Source organism: Plecotus auritus (assembly GCF_963455305.1).
Source record: "Plecotus auritus genome assembly, chromosome: 1".
In the NCBI taxonomy this organism is placed as follows: domain Eukaryota; kingdom Metazoa; phylum Chordata; class Mammalia; order Chiroptera; family Vespertilionidae; genus Plecotus; species Plecotus auritus.
The window spans coordinates 177,448,568-177,463,852 of record NC_137770.1 but is presented as its reverse complement, the minus strand read 5'-3'; positions in this window follow the sequence as shown (position 1 = coordinate 177,463,852).

Sequence of the window (15,285 nt, the reverse complement as noted above, 5' to 3'; positions counted from 1 at the left end):
AGATTTTAGCATCTATATTCATCAGGGATATTGGCCTATAATTCTCTTTCTTTGTAGTGTCTTTATCTGGTTTTGGAATTAGGATAATGCTGGCCTTATAAAAATAGCTTGGAAGTGTTCCTTCCTCTTGGATTTTCTGAAATAGTTTGAGGAGTATAGGTGTTAGTTCTTCTCTGAATGTTTGGAAAAACTCCCCTGTGAAGCCATCCAGACCTGGGCTTTTGTTTGGGGGGAGTGTTTTTATTACTGCTTCTATTTCATCAGTGGTTATCTCCTAATTATCCAAAGTGATATTTTGTAACTTAGAAGATATAGAAACAATACAAAGAAGCATTTTAAAAAGTTGTTCATGGGTGGGGGGGCAGGGAGGCGGGTTTCAATTGGGAAAAAATGAGACATATGTAAAACTTTAGACAATTAAAAAAAAAGTTGTTCATAATTTCACTTTTCAGAAGTGCTTCCAGCTACCTATTGGCATGTTTCTGGCATTTCCTTCTCCTACCAATTTTTTCTTTCTATGATTGAGATTATTTATATATTTATACTACAGACACTTAACAAATCACACTTTTAAAGGCTACGTAATAATCTAGTCTATGTCTGTGCCATGCATTTCTTAATTCTGTTAATGTTATACATTTAGGTTGCTTCCAACCTGCCACTTTTATAAGCTAATGTAACAATGAAGATTTCTATATTAATATTGAATTTGCCTAATTGTTTTGATTAAAATTTCTAGAATTTTAACTGGGTCAAAGATTAAGTACTTCTTACAAAGACCTTAGAAATTATACTGCTAAATGGCCAGTTTTCACACCCAGAGCAGTGTATGCAAATGCTGATCATAGCAGATCTCACTGACACTAAGCATTATCAGGGGGTGGAGGAGAGAGAGGGTGTTTGTTTGTTTTCATTTTTGCAATTTGATAAACAAAAAAAATAGTATTCCATTGCTGATATGGTGTATATTTCTTGAACTACCAGTGAGATTTTGCATTTGCATTTTCTCATTCATGAATTGCTCTTCAAGTCCCTTGCCCATAGAGTCACCCTTTTGAACTTAGTTTATACTGAAAACCACATGAAGAAGCACTGGTTTTTATAGGTTGTATGCCTGGGTGACTCTCATGTGGAAAAACCTTCTCTGCTGCCACATAACCTGACCCCGCTGACTGAGTCCTGCCTCCTGGAGCCACACACACTACTAGTAAGTGTTCTTTTTTGTTCCACAGACTTTAAAAAAAATCATTGCAGTCCCTCTGCAGTTTCTCTTCCCAGATGTGTCAGCTGTTCACCATCCTACTTGGACACATTTTAGTTTGTTGGAGTCCGTTAGAGTGATGAACCGAAAAAAATACAGAAAACAAGTTATGGTCTCAGTAGGAGGATGGGGCAGAACCTGGACCTCTCTTGGTATTGGTGCTATTTGTTTCTGTTAATGTTGCCTAAAGTGACCCTAATCATTTTATTTATTTATTTATTTATTTATTTATTTATTTATTTATTGCTTTTTGTTGTTGTTTTGGGTTTGTGGGGTGTTTTGTGGCTGTACTATCTCAAGGATGTCTCACAGTAAGCAACAAAGCTACCCAAACCCTCAACTCTTTTTCAGATGACCTTCTCACATATCATATCATTCTGTGCCTAACAGATTTCTATGAAGGTTCAAAAAGCTGGTCTTTACATTGATGGGAGGTGTACCTGGCACCACTAGCAATACGAAAAAGCCCATCCACTCTCTTTCTGGCACACAGTTTGATTACATTTCCAGGCTCTGTTGCAGTTGGTAGAGTCACCAAAACATTGTCTTCAGCAGAATGTGGGTGATTATGTGTATCTTTTATTGGCCCAGCCCATAAACATCTGCTCCTCCAGGCTGACTGGAACAATAAACCTGAGAGTAACTTTGAAATCTATGTGTTAACGATAGCAAGACCACCATCAGCTTGGTTTGTAAATGACTAAGGTGGAGGGTTGCCCCCACTGACGGTTATCTATGCTGGAGAGTTATGTGAATAAGAATTAAACTTCTTCTGTGTTGGTGTATCAAATGTTGGGTCTGAAGGAGCCAATTTAGCAGACCCTGACAACACAGGAGAAAATGAGGCCTAGTGGAAAAAACCTAGAAGGGAAACATTATGTGCCAGTTAGTCATCATTGACTCTCATTTCCACGCCCAACCTTCTCTGCTCTCCTTAAGTCACAGGGAGCTGGAAGCTTACAAACCACATTTCATTGATTCTCTTGCCAGCTATCTCCCAGAAAGAATTTGCCAGTTGGGAGAATAGAGGAAAGGAAGCAATGCTACTTCTTTTTAAAATTTCTGCTTTCGGCATTGCATCCGGCAGCAATAGTGGCAGCTGCAAGTTTCAGAAGCATTCGTGCCAGTTTTTAGCTGTCCCGACAGAGGGGTGTCCTCCTGGGCGCCCCAGAGGAACAGTGGCAGTGTCTCCCTCAGATCATCAACAGGTGTGACCTAGACCAGTGGAAGTTCCTACCACATGATCTCCTTCTTCCTCCTCTTGTTTTCCCAACATCTTTGTAGCCAGTTTTCTGCATTAGATCCCTGTCTGGATAAAATATCTAGAATAGATTTTCTGTTCTAATCTGGACACTGACATGCACAAATTCTCTGCCCAGTGCTGCTAATTACTAACAAGTTTCTTAACATTTCTAAGCTCCACTTTTCTCATTTATTAAAAAATAACAAGAATCATGAAACTTGCTCTGCCTAATTAACATAACATTCATACTATCCCAGTGAAGTGATTATGGAAATTCATAATTTATAGGTATGTTATTACATCACATATAGTTTCTGGTTAAGTTTCCTCTTGTTGGTCACATCTTTCTCTTTCTAGAATTTCAGGAGCCTGTTGGATATTTCTAAATCTTAATTCAGTTAACTATATAAGTTATTTCTTCTTATGAAAAAAGACTAATATAACCTGCTACAGGAAGAGCTGTTTCTTTATAACCACTGAGTGTGATTCTATTTCTCATTTAAGCACAAAGCTTCAGTCGTTTCAATGCTGCCTGTTGGCAAATGTCACCAATGACCCAATCAGCCTGGCTTCCTGTATCTGTGGGGAGCTAATTGAATGCCAGGGCTGGGCTTGGGCACAATATACATGGTAGACACAAAGGAAGACTGACCTCAATATCCCAGGTTAATGTTCCTTGACTTACACTCCCCAACTCAGGCCCCTCTTAGAAGAAGCAAGACCTTTATCCCCTGGCCTTTATCCCTCACATCTTCCCGTCATTCCTGGGAGTTCCCAGAAACACCTCCTCATGGGTGCTGAAGGCCAAGTTCCCTCCTGTTCTCTTGCTCTACCCTTTGTGCCACGGGTCCTATAGCCACCTTCTCCATGAGGTTGCTCTCTGCAGTGCACAGGACTCTACCCACTCCCCTGGCATGCCCCATCCCCTGGGCCACACTGGCTCTTTGGGTGCAGTCGGGTGAAGTAGACAGAAGTAGATGAGAGAAGGCTGGATTTTAAGTCCGTTTTAGCTTTCTCCTTAGATGACGTTGCACAGCTCCTTTTAGAGATTTATGGTGTTACCATTTTAGGATGTTCTTAGAGTGAGAAAAAATAAAAGACCAGACTGCCCCTCCTGATGTCTCTGGCTAGGCAATACTTTGTTGTAAGGAGCATCCTGTGTGCTATAGGATGTTCACTGCACTGTACACTAGATGTCAGTAGGTTCCCCAAGTTGTGAAACCAAAATTGTCTCCAGATTCTGCCAAATGTCCCCTGGGGGGAAAATTGTCCCCTATTGAGAACCACTGCTTTAGGGCCTGTGGATACATTAGGACTCTCCAGGGAAACAGAACCAATAAGACGTGTAGACGTGTATACAGGAGGTCCTCAAATAACATCATTTTATTCAACATTATTTCCTTCATTGTCATCTATATATATACAAAGAGCCAGGATCTATAATGTCCAAAACGACCAAAGGCTCAACCGAACACCAGAAGTCAGTCTTGCAGTCAGTGCTGCGGGTGCCTCAGCGACCCAGCACTGACTGCCAAGGGGGCTGCAGTCAGGCCCGGACAGAGGCTGGGAGAGAAAAGCAGGGTCTGATTGCAGCCCCCATGGCAGTCAGTGCTGGGTCAGCACGGCAGAAGTCAGTCCTGCAGTCAGTGAACATAGGGTCAATTAATATCTCTTTGAGAGGAGTTGAGAAAATAAAGTACAGTGTAGAGCAGGGGTGGGCAAACTTTTTGACTCGAGGGCCACAATGGGTTCTTAAACTGGACCGGAGGGCCGGAACAAAAGCATGGATGGAGTGTTTGTGTGAACTAATATAAATTCAAAGTAAAGGAGCGGAGGGGAGAGCAAGAGAACCGGATAGAACAGCCGGATCCAGCCCGCGGGCCGTAGTTTGCCCACGGCTGGCAATTACTTATATTATTTCACATAAAACTCTTTTCAACTAAGATATTTTCCTTTATTTAAAATGTATCTTTATTGTTGAACGTATTACTGATGTCCCTTTGTTTTAGTGTTGTTGTTTTTTTCCCATTGATCTCCTCCACCCTGCATCTGCCCCTTCGAGGCCTTCATCAGACTATTGTCTGTGTCCATGGGCTATTCCTATATAATACATAAAAATCTAGAAAGATTTAAATAAAATAAAATAAAATAAAATAAAATAAAATAAAATAAAATAAAATAAAATATATGCCAGGTAAATATTGAACAGAAGAGCTGAAGTTGCTGCATGAATACTGGATACAGGCTTGAAGCCAAAACACAACTCATGAGATAAAGTTAGTCATTGTAACATAACAAAAGGTTCCTTTCACTAAAGAGATAAGATAGTTCCCAATACTTATACACATAATAGAACAGTGTAGGGGTTCAGAATGTGCTTCACCAAGATGTGTCTCAGTGGTATGCAGATTTTTGAGCTAAGGGCAATTTTAGCTTCAGGCTCAAGTGAAAATTCTGTTGGGACAACACAAAACGAAACAATATTAGAATAATAGGGATACCAGAAGGAGAGGAAGAGAAGCAAGGAATAGAAAACCTGTTTGAAGAAATAATGACAGAAAACTTCCCTGATATTGGCAAGAAAAAAACTATGCAAGTCCAAGAAGTACATAGAGTCCCAAACAGGTTGAACCCCAAAAGACCGACACCAAGACACATCATAATTAAACTGGCGAACACTAACGACAAAGTAAGAATCTTAAAGGCTGCCAGAGAGAGACAGAAAGTTACCTACAAGGGCTCTCCTATTAGAATATCAACTGATTTCTCAACAGAAACACACCAGGCCAGAAGGGAATGGTTTTGGCGCCGATCAGCCAAAAGCCGGGCTCATGGCTGGCTAGCGCAGCAGTGGTGTTAGGCACCTCTCCCGCCTCTGTGGCAGCACTACGGATGTCCGACTGATGGGGAGTGGGCCTAAGCCATCAGTTGGACATCCCCTGAGGGCTCCCGGACTGCGAGAGGGTGCAGTCCGGGCTGAGGGATCCCCGCCCCCCGAGTGCACAAATTTCGTGCACTGGGCCTCTAGTTATATAATGTTGATGACATACCATAGGAACTTAACTCTTGTTTATATCAGTCTATGGCAAAATTGGTGTCTTTATATGTTGTTTTTGCCAGGGTTTCAAGAACTTGTTGACAAAACTAAGTGAGGACTTACTCTATATATAGAAAGAGATTTCTTATAAGGAACTGGCTCACGTAATTATGGCTGGCAAGTACAAAATCTGCAGATTGGGCCAGCAGGCTGAAGACCCAAGGAGAGCTGAGGTTCTGGTTTGAATATTCAGGCTGTCTGCTGTGGAACTAGGGAGAGCAATGTTACAGATGAAGTCCAAAAACAGTCTTCTGGAGAACTCTCTTGCTCAGGGGAGGCTGGTCTTTTTGTTCTATTCACACCTTCAATTATTGGATGAAGACCACCCAATTATGAAGAGCAATTTGCTTTACTCAAAATCTATCAATTTAATCTCATTCAAAAACACTGTCACTGAAACACCCAGATTAATGTTTGACCAACTATGTGGGCAGCCTATGGCCCAGTCAATATGACACATAAAATTAACCATCACTCATCACAGATACATAGTATCAGGACACTTAAAGTCCCTGCTCCTGGAGCTCACATTCTAGGCAGTGACCCAGATGACAAGTGTTTCAGTTATCTGTCACAGAGTAACAAACCACCCAAACCTTGTGACATAACACAGCACCAGTCTATTATGTGCTTGTATTCTTTATCCTAATATATATAAAGAGCTAGGTGGTGTCACGACCAAATGGGCAACTGGTCACCATGAAGTGCATGGAGCTTCTCTCAGTCCCCCCTCTCCCCCAGCCCCCGAGCCGCTCACCATGAGGGGGGGCTGGTGGCAGGGCGGGACTGGGGACTGTTGAGCAGCGGTGGTGGGCTGCTTCGCGGGGTGGCCGTGAGCTTAGTGGAGCAGTCACCCAGGCAGCAGAGAGTTGTGCAAAGCAGTTGCGGGGTCGGGGGAGCCTCGCAGAGCAGTGGCCGGGGGCGGGAAGGGGGGGCGGGGTGGTTCACGGAGCATTGCAGGGTTGCAGAGGCCATGCGACAGAGGCCAGGCTAGGCCTAGGGACCCTAACCCTGCACGGTTTTGTGCACGCTGGGCCTCTAATATATATATTGATTTCAGAGAGGAAGGGAGAGGGAGAGAGAGATAGAAACATCAATGATAAGAGAGAATCATTGATTGGCTGCTTCCTGTACTCACCCTAATGGAGATGGAGCCCACAACCTGGGCATGTGCCCTTGACCAAAATCAAACCCTTCAGTCCGCAGGCTGATGCTCTATCCACTTAGCCAAACTGGTTAGGGCTGTGCCTGTATTCTTTAGACCCAAAATTCAAACAGGACATAGAGGGATGTCTCGTTTCTGGTCTTCAATGTCTGGGACCACAGCTGGCAAAACTCAAACCACTCCGAGTGACTTTAATGGCTGGAGTCTGGAACCATCTGGAGGCTCCTTGTCAGTTGTGTCTAGAACCTGGACTGAAATGATTCGAGCTGGGCTCCTTTGGGACTGCCAACCAGAGCACATACATGAGACACTCCATGTGATGTGGGCTTCCCTCAGCATCACAACTGGATTGTAAAGAGAACACTTTGGAGAGAATGTCTGAAGTATGAATGGTCCAAGAGACATGGCAGAAAGGTCATTCATGTCACCTGCACCATATTCTATCGGCCACAAATGTGTCACCAAAGTCAGGCCAGATTCAAAGAGGGGAATTGGGTACTACCTCTACTTTTTCTTTTCTTTTTTAATGTAAATTTATTTGTTAACCCAACAATACATTTGTTTATTATAAGAAAAAATTAATACATATACAACTGTTTTGATAAACACAAACATGTGAGATCAAAAGTTATGATGCAGTTATATCAGTCCACCTCTGTAATTTGTTTTTGGTTGCACATTAGTGAGATATTCTCACCCTTGAGATAAGTATTTGCAAATGGTAATAGCTTTTATTCCCTCATCCAAGAGCACACTGTGTATCTGCCACCTCTTGATGAGAGAGTTACAAGGTCATATTGCAGATTATGTCAGATGGGAGATATATAAATGGATAGATAGATTGATCGATAGATTATAGATAGCTAATATATAAGTGTATGTAATATAATTTATTTGCCACCACAAGTAAGCAAATGTCCTATATAATTAATTCAGGTAGTGCTAAGCAGAAGTGGTATTCAAAATATTTAGATTGCAAATGAGTACAAAGGATCTTTTGGGGATGATGAAAATGTCCTAAAATTAGATTGTGGTGATGGTGGCACAACTCTGTAAATTTACTAAAAATAATTAAATTGTACACTTAAAGAAAATGAACATATGGTATGTAAATTACACCTCTGTACACCTGTTAAATACACAATTAGCACGTCATGGGCACTGAAGAATTAGAACAGACACGGATGCTGGCCCTCATGCTGGGACAGGGCCCCAGAGGCTCCTTCAGTTAGTGGGGATGGAAAGGTCTCATGTGTCTGGGGGACACAGGTGGCCAAATGATAGGGAGAAACTTAGGGGTTCAGGACAGTGGCTACTTCCAAACCTGTATGGAAATATTTTTGCATTTTAATAAGCAACACTGAGTGTTTTGAAGCAATAAGGCAGAGTAAGGAAATGGGAATGACAGGCCTGGGGCAGTAGGAGAAGCATTTATTTTATTTATCTTCACCTGAGGATATGTTTTTACTGATCTGAGAGAGAGAGGAAAGGAGAGAGAGAGAGAGAGAGAGAGAGAGAGAGAGAGAGAGAGAGAGAGAAAGAAAGAGAGAGAGAAGAGATGGATTGGTTGCTTCCTATATGCGCCCTGACTAGGCATCAAACCCATCACCTAGGATATGTGGATATGTGCCCTGACTGAGAATTGAACCCACAACCTCTTGGGGTACAGGACAATGCTCCAACCAGCTGAGCCACCCAGCCAGGGCTGGAGAAGCATTTTAGATTTGTAGTAGTTAGAGAAGCACTTTCTGAGAAGGTGACCTTTGAACAAAACACCTGAAGGAAGTGAAAGAGGAAACCAGATAAGATCTGGAGGGAGAGCGAGCCAGGAAAAGCGAAAAGCAACTACAAAGTCCTGAGGCAAAAGTGAGTCAAGTTCAAGGAGGAGCAGGGAGGAGGGAAGAGCTAGTTTGAAGAGAGGGGGTAGAGGGCGAAACATGTATTTGTTTCATATCACCGAGGGAGATACCCTGTCGCTACTTCAATAACAAAGCAACTGAACATACTGGTAGGAACTGAGATAAAGTCCATGGAAGCCATGAATTTGATCCTTGACATTCCATTCCCATGGCCCTGAAGGAGCTCTCCTATGAATGCACAGTGGATGAGGGGACATATGGCCCTCGGGAAATATTGAGAGAACGGAGCTTTTCCTGGGTGATACACCAAAGGGAGATTCCCAGGGAACCTCACTGCCAGGCAAGGATTTCCCTACTGCTGACGAGGACTCTTGGTTTTCTGCCTTTCCTGGAGTGGGCTTTGTGACCCACACAGCTGCATAACCTTCAAATACTTGAAGATGATATGGAAGAATTAATCAAGGCACTGGTTTTGTGAATGGAGCAAATATTTCACATTAAATAAAGGAGGCTGAGATTGGAGTCCAAGACTGAATATTGAACATGAAAAGTGGGAAGACAACAGAGAAGAGGAGAAATCAGAAAGAGGCAAGGGGAGAGGTTGGGAAGACTTCTGCGGGGTGTATGCTTCTGGCAGATGTCTGGTTTTGTTGTGGAGCGAACGCAAGTGAACGACCACTGGAGTCCAGACCAGATTAAAATTTAGGGAGCCTTTAATAGCCAGCCGGCGACTGCTCTCTCTCCACGCAGGGAGTCCAGAGAGCAGCCCCGACCCTTTGTGCAGGACCACTTTTAAACACATTAACCACATCTTGTTTTTGCAGAACAAGTAACCCAAGACAAAACAGTTTTTCCTAAGCAATGTCAGGATCATGCTATTGACGACCATGTTATTTACAGGGTCATCCTGTTCTTCAGAAAGCTGACAGTGATCTATGAAAGAAGGTCTACATGCTGGGAAGGGGCCATGAGACCGTATCTCAAGGCCTGGCCTGGTGTCAGCACTGACAACTCTATCTGGGGCATAGTCCACGGTCTCTCTGGAATGGGCAAAAATTCCCACCCTCCAACATTCCCCACTGGTTTTATGTGAATGAGTCAAATCATTGACTCTTTTGGGTCATTGTTGGCGAGGGAGTTATATTGACCTATGAGGACTATAAGCTTGATAGAATTAATTCTCTGCTGAATAAAGTCAGTGGGCCTGTTTATAAGGTAAGGGCCAGGAATGAGGGCCAGGACTAATCTTTAGAGGGTCCAAAGAGTCCTGGACTCTCTATTTTGCCTGGGCCGTCTTAAGCCAGGTGTGATGAAGCCATGTCGGGATCCTGTCGACCTTGACTGCTGTGGGGGTGGTCCTTTCCAGGTAGGAGTCAGTCCTTGTGTGGCAAATTTCTTTCCCCAAACAGAGTCACCAGGGTGGAAGGATGGACCAGATCAGAAGTTGGTATACATGCTTCTGGACTGCTTTCTGGGTAGGCTGTAAAGCCTGTAAGAACTTGAGTAAAGATTGGTTATGGATTTCAGCTTTTCTAGATTGGGTTTCTATGTAAGCTGGTGAGGTGGTTAGGTCAGGGTTTGGAAGAGTCACTAGAATCTGTAGAGGCCCCACTGGTTTTAGGGCAGCCTCCCGGGCTGCTTCATCTGCAGCCTCCTTCCCTCTTGCTTCTGGGGAGTCCCCTTGTCTCACATGGTTAGATATGGAAAGGCTTAATTACATCTGGTAGTGCTAGTTGGCCCATCGTCCTTGCTCTGCTCATATCTGTCTAACTGCCTAATATATTACCTCAAGGATCCTGGCTCTGAATTCTTTTAGGGAAAATGGACGTTGAATTTCTTCTGTAGCTGCTTCGTGCTGAGGAGGGGCGGAGTTTTCTCTCAGAGCCAAGAGATCCTTGCTGTCTGTCAGAGTGACAATGAGGCCTGGGCACAGAAGGAGGTGGGCTTGTGACCTGGTGGAGACAAACTGTAACAAATGGTCCGGTGGAAGAGAAAGAAAACCTTTCAGTTTTAATAACTTCTATTGAAATAGAATTTTTCTCCTCAAAATTACCCCCATGTTTATCAAAAGAGCCAAATCAAGACTAATTTATCTATTGTATTTAATTTGGCCTGATTGTTTGCATAAACATAACAAGAATGGTAACTGACTACCTTTGCCGAATTTCATGATTGAATCTTAATATGCCCCGTATGGCCAGGAAGCCAAGCCATCCAGCTGCCGTCAGGCCTGCCTCTAGTATCTGCTGAGTTAGGTGAATCCTCACCTGTAGTGGCTCTAACCGGGCCCATGCCCTAGGCTTTAAGGCTCATCTTAGCCCTCCTACTCATCGCGGCTCAGAGTGCGTTGGGGTCCCGCAGGGACGCAGAGGCACCCTTATTGCTCCCCTTCTACTTTGACCAACCGCCAGTAATGGTAGGGTATGGGCCTGATGCTCCAGCACCAGCTATTTTCAGGGCTACCAAGCAGGATACCAGACTTTCTCCATGGCACTCTATTGGCTTCAAGTCTTCAGAGTTCAGGCAGGGCTCTTTAAAACATGATACGCCAGTCAAAGTTTCTGGTTAACAAAACCACTATTGGAAACCGGTCTTATTGAATTTATGCAAAGAAATGTATTGCCATGATTTATTTATTAAGTATTGCCAAATTTCAGAGGAATTGTATAAGGAGAAAAATATACTGACTGCTTTAAGATCTGATTTTCCTTGGCAGTCCTTTCTATGGATTCTTCAGAGTAATGTAACTGTCTTCAAATGACAAGGAGAAATTCAAAATGTGTCTATATTCAAGTAGACAATTATAGCTGTCCTTGTAATAGGATTCCCCCTACTTGACTTGTCCTTAAAATTTCATATGGTCTCTGGGAGGGGTGACATGCCCTCTGAGAAAGGACTAAGGGAGCTTTATTGCTTTACAGAGTCTCACATGTCACAGGACCTCACGGGGTCTGTAATTCCTGTAACAAAGGGCTGGCACTCACCACTTCCCTCTGTTCCAAACAGGCTTCCCGGTTTCCTAAAGTTGAGGTTTGTGCCACAGCTGACATGGGCATGATCACACAGGCCTGCAAGACAGTATACAGGCTGCCAACTATCTTTTAATAGAGACCAAAACCAGATGGGTATTTTCCTTGCCCATTTGGGTATCTGCCCTTTTGGCAACTGCATTCAAATCTGTAAGGTTAATGCAATATTATTAACACAATGAAGTACAATATTGGCACTGTGGCCACCTTAGGTAGCCAAATCTTCTGCTACCATATATGACACATGGTAGGGCTATACACATATCTTACGTAGGTGACTAAGGTCTATTCTTGACCTTCCCACACAAAGCAAAATTGTCCTTGTCTTTCTGGAGTCATGTCCATGAAGATGCAGGCATCATCTAAGTCTATTATACAGCTTTCTGCAGGCCACTGTCAGGGCTGTGCATGGTGGCCAGTTCTTTCTAGCCACAAACACAGCCTGTCTAATTTCCCTAAAATTTATTCTGGCACGGGAGAAAGTTGCTTTGCTGTAAATAGTCAGCTTAACCCCTACATAACTGGGCTTGGACATCTGCCTAGAAAGCTGTAATTTATAAGTTTAACATGTGGCCTTAGGTCCTTCCAACCCAACAGGGTCTCTGCCACCCCTCAGTCAGACTCCTCCTCTGTTGGAGAATCTCAAAGTCCTGAAGGCTCCCCGGTCCAGGGAGAGTGCCTTTCCTTTGCTCTTTGACTTTAAGCTGCCAGTCCAAAACAGCCAGAGTTGCAGTTAGAAACAGCTTTGCATATTGCAAAGTGCTTCTGTGCCAGTGGCTTGGGTATTAGGCCCCTTGTCTTCCCGCCAGACCCCTTTGTGGCAGAGCAGCGACCAGGCCTCTCCCAAGGGAGTGCACTGGAAGGGGATCTCAGCCCCTCCTCTTCCAGCAGCAACAGGTACTGAACCCTTTCAGTACATTTGCAAACAGGGAGCTTTCACTAGCTCTCTCTGCTGCTTTTACAGATCCCGGGCTCACTGCTCTATTCCTGGGGCTGCAGGAAGGCTAGTAGCAGTCACTGGCTTCTGGTTTAACTGCTGCAGCCAGCAAGCCAAAGGCCTAAGTCTTGTATTACTTGTTGTAAAACACTCATTACTCACTGGGCAGCAGCGGGGCAGCTCTAGTGTCAGGTAAATGCCTGCTGTCCCCGCTTTTCTCGCTTTTCTCGCTGCTGCTGCTTCTTCCAGGGCCACTGTAAGCAGCTCGGGCATCCAGCCTCCCTCACCCCCTTCTTTCACCTGGCTCTCGGGGGTTGAGTCTGCCTAGCACCCAGTTTTAAATCACCAGGGCGCCTGCAGACTTCAGCTCCATTTTTCCTCCGCTTGGCTCCTAGGAGACTAGTTGTGTGTTTTTTTCTTAGAAACCTCAATCCTTTAAAGATTATTAAAAGTGAACAGTTAGCATTTTTAGATGACTTTTTATGAACACATTTAAAATGTACTTTTTCAAGAAAATATAACTAGACCTTCAGTGATAAAACCAAGAGAAGGTAAAAATATTTCTTTTTGAGAGACAGAGATTTTTAAAACTTAAACTAGTTGTCAGCCTTAAAGATATTATATCTTAAAGTTCCTTTGCTGAATATTCCACCACCACCCAAGAAGTAATAAAATGGGGCAGAGGAAGATCCACTGTGTTTTGCAAAAAACCTTATATAGCATAGTTCAGATAAGTAAGAAACAAAGGACACCAGCAGAGCGGGTTGTAACCTATATCTCCCTGATCTCCCTGCAACGCCGCCCCCCCCCCCCCCACCTTTTCTGCATTAACCATTTACTCTGTCCTTAGCAGGGGAAATAAGGCAAGCGGTCTGAGATCCTGTATAACCAGGCTTTTTACACTTAAGGATACTTTTTTCTTTCTATAACCGTTGTTTTCCCTCATAGATTTTTTACTCTAAGCCCCTAGACTCCTAGATGATCTTAAATCCTCCTCCTTACTATTCTTGATTTCTCCAACCACCCAAAAGAGATAAGAAAGCCATAAATAAAAGTTCTTTGCTCTTTGAAATGTCACAAATTTATACCTTCAAATTAACCCTAGGACTTTAAAATTTCAATTTAATACAGCAAATTCACAAATCAGAGCAAACTGAAACCCTTACTTATACATAGACAGAAAATTTTATTAGCTAAGTGGGCTGATTCCCTCTCTGACGGAGAGCAAAAGACTCTGAGAAAAAGGCATCTCAGCAGCTGCTAAAGACTTCTGAATTCCGTCATAGCAGGTCCGCCCTATCTTTAAACAAATTAAACAATAGAAAGAGATAACAAATACTCTCATGTGTATAGCCAGACAGCACAAAGTAGCTTTCACTTCACACAGACTCTCACACTTACATTTATACACCAGACAGTCTGAGTTTTTGACTTCTGGGGAGGTGATCAAGCTCCCCCTTCCACTCACTGGGATATGGGAAAGTTGGCCATTCCTGCTCACAAAATTTCTGTAAATCAAAAGCATTAACGGAGGCTCCGTAATCATCCGCTCGCCACTTGAATTCCTGAAAATTTTTCAAAAAACATTGCAAGGGAGTACAGACAGAAGCAGACTGACCCATTCTAATGATAGAGACAATTAGACCACAATAACACAGAATAACAAAAGACAAAGAAAACCGACTGAGGATCACCAGGCACCGTCGTGCGCCGGGATCTGGTCTCGGAAGTAGCGCTGCGCCCAGCCTTCCAGAAACTCCAGATGGACGCCCACAGAACAGAACCAGAAATAAGTTTCTTTCCGGTAAGAACCAGATCCAGGCGGCTCAGATCAGAGTCAATCAGGAAATTTAGCAGGCGGGTTTCCGACCTCTACCAGTCCCGGGGCAGAGGAACGTCTCTCAGAGATCTCCCCCTGGGTCGGAGAGTCCGGGGACCCTGGTGGGCTCCGGTCACAGGACCAGGCAAAGGCTGGTTATCTCACGGGGGCCTCCAAATGTTGTGGAGCAAACACAAGTGAACGACCACTGGAGTCCAGACCAAATTAAAATTTAGGGAGCCTTTAATAGCCAGCCGGTGACTGCTCTCTCTCCATGCAGGGAGTCCAGAGAGCAGCCCCGAACGTTTATGCAGGACCACTTTTAAACACATTAACCACATCTTGTTTTTGCAGAACAAGTAACCCAAGACAAAACAGTTTTTCCTAAGCAATGTCAGGATCATGCCATTGACGACCATGTTATTTACAGGGTCATCCTGTTCTTCAGAAAGCTGACAGTGCTCTATGAAAGAAGGCCTACGTGCTGGGAAGGGGCCATGAGACCGTATCTCAAGGCCTGGCCTGGTGTCAGCACTGACAACTCTATCTGGGGCATAGCCCACGGTCTCTCTGGAATGGGCAAAAATTCCCACTCTCCAACAGTTTGTCTGGAATGCCTGGACCTTGGGAGCCCAGACTCTGGAAAGCCACGTTTGACTGTTACACAGATTTCCCTCCAGAGGAGATCAGTGGCCTGGGACACTGGGAGGTGCTCACCGCAGTCTCCCAGCTGCTCCAGAGCTAGCACTTCCATCAAAATTACCTGATAAAAAGGAGGAGAAAAAAAAAAGGAGAGGTGTGGATGAAAAGAGAGGTTCTATGGAAAGGAACCTCACAGGGTGATCTGATCGTAAATTACTAACTGGCAGGTCATG